The sequence below is a fragment of the Trichosurus vulpecula genome, chromosome 3, assembly GCF_011100635.1.
Source record: "Trichosurus vulpecula isolate mTriVul1 chromosome 3, mTriVul1.pri, whole genome shotgun sequence".
Taxonomy (NCBI): Eukaryota; Metazoa; Chordata; class Mammalia; order Diprotodontia; family Phalangeridae; genus Trichosurus; species Trichosurus vulpecula.
This window is the reverse complement of record NC_050575.1, coordinates 237749369-237751719: the sequence shown is the minus strand read 5'-3', so window position 1 is coordinate 237751719 and position 2351 is coordinate 237749369. Positions and strand designations below refer to the sequence as shown.

At 37.6% G+C, this 2351-nt stretch overlaps 1 non-coding gene across 1 annotated transcript; it reads left to right on the top strand.

Moving 5' to 3' along the window:
• Positions 1 to 1968: 1968 nt before the first annotated feature.
• On the top strand, positions 1969 to 2090 carry LOC118845212. Its single transcript, XR_005010074.1, has one exon. It is a non-coding gene; the product is annotated as a U6atac minor spliceosomal RNA (small nuclear RNA).
• The last annotated feature ends 261 nt before the right edge of the window (positions 2091 to 2351 follow it).

The following is a 2351-nucleotide window of genomic DNA, read 5'->3' as shown; positions in this document are numbered from 1 at the left end:
TGATGGGAGTGGCAGTAAGCTAGGGTGACTAGAGGTTGGAAGCCAGGGACCAAGAGAACGGGGTTTGGATAGGATCAAAGGTGGGAAGTAGCCAGAGGCGATCCATTTTTTCCCTCTATACACATGTACACACACACACATACACACACACACACACACACACACAAGATAACCCATTTTTTGTACTTTCATATTTCTATTGAGGGCCCCACCATCTTTCTAGTCTCCTATATTTGTAATCATGGCATCATCCTTGACTCTTCACTGTCTCTACCTCTACACATCTCTTACCTCTAACTTCTCTGTCTAGCTACATAGCCTCATTAAGGCCCTTAGGACCTCTCACATAAATCATTACAATAGTCTCCAAATTGATCTCCCTGCCTCAGGTCTCCCTCATCACTAATCCATCATATATACAGCTACCAAAATGGTTTTCATAAAGCATGATCTGACCATGTCACTCCCCCATTCAATAAATTCCATAGCTTTCTATTGCCTCTAGAATGAAATAAAAACTCCCTCACTTGATATGTAAACTCCTTGGTAACCTGAACCCCAACTGCCTTTCCAGCTTTCTTATATATTGCTTCCCTTCCCACACTATGATCCAACCAAACTTGTCTTTATGCTATTCTTCACACATGACATTCTGTCTTTATTGGATCTGTCTCAATTTTCTAGCCTGCGATCACTGGAAGGATATGCCAATATACAAATGATATGTAATTTCTTCAGCACGGCAGATTCTTGGTATTGTATCTTTCTCCTTCTATGGTAGATCACAACCTGTCCTTGACTTAAAAGATAATGTGCTTGAGGCACATCAAGGTAAAGTGACTTGACTAGGGTCACACTGCACTCAGGCATTATGTCTCTAGCAAAAGAATATTTATCTTTTTTAAAAAATGGACATTCACTGGTAGCAGGAAGCAGACAATCACATAAAATTTCCTTAATACTATTCCAGTTCATCCCCTTGTTCTATTTTGGGCCCAACACCTTGCAAGTACTAGAAAAAAAGTTTCATTATTTTCTTTTCCCCATTCAAAAAGCTTATACTTAAACGTCTATATTTCTATAACAGAGGAATATCCAAATCCCTTTTATTTGTAACTGAACTCCCAGTCTACTGTAATGAGCAATGACTTTTAAAAAGTGGCCCCCATTCCAGTATACAAATCATTCCTGCCAATTTTATTATGACCTACCAGTATAATATGCAGCTTCCCAGCCACACAATCAAAACATGCATTTTTCATTTACAGACATCTTTTTCTTGTGAAGAGAACTCTATAATTGAAAGCACTTTCTAAACTATGGAGTTAATGACGTAAATTAATTTAGCTTCCTGGCTCCTCTTACAATGTGAAATCCACAGGGCTGAGGGTGTTTTGCAAAGTCTTTACTAAAGGTAAGAAAAATGTCTATATTTATGGTATGAATATCATATAACATCTTTACCTATATTCTTGTAGATCATCATTGCAAAACACATCATTCTGGAATAGCTACAGCAATCCAGTTGACACTACATCAAGGAAGAAAAACAAATGAACCTAATTCATCTCTATTTTAAAAATTCTGTTTAAAAAATATTTTTAATTAGGGATTGATTAAAACTCTGTTGGGAGAAGGAAGTCTTATGATGAAACAGCTGGTCCTCCTCATCATAAAAACAAAGAATAATCAGGATCTCATTTAACTTTCTAGGGAATTCATATATGACATTCTTTTCTTCAACTCAAAGGCCAATTATAGATTATTTTTTTCCTAAAATATTAATTTGCCGATGACCCACGAAGTTTAAAAAAAATTGAAGGGCAAGCTTTCCACATAATTCCTCCTGAGACAAAATTCAGAAGAAACTCCTCTTGGATACCTGTGCATTTATAATGGCTGTTTTCCATGCCTGGAATGTTCTCTCTCCCTAACTCCAGTTCCTAGACTCCCTGCCTTCCTTCAAGATAGCTCTAGGAGAGAAGGTTAGCACACCCTGGATAAGGAAGGAAGAGGCACTAGTAGCCTTTACAACACATATGTGGTTAAAGCATTGCCACACACTCTATATTATCTAACCACTCTCACTATCTGTGGGAGGCCTTCCTCCCTGCCCCCAATCCCATCCCTCTTCTTTCTCTAAGATTGTCTTCAATTCATTCTGTATGTATCTTGAGTATGCAATGTTATTTCCATATTGTCTCTCCTGTTGGCATGCATGTTCTTTGAGGATGGAAACCATTTTTTCACCTTTTTTTGGTATATCCTCTACACTTATTGCAATACCTGGCATATATTAAGCTTAAAAGCTTGCTGACTGACTCTTCAGCATTTCTTTCTCTTCTGGTTTT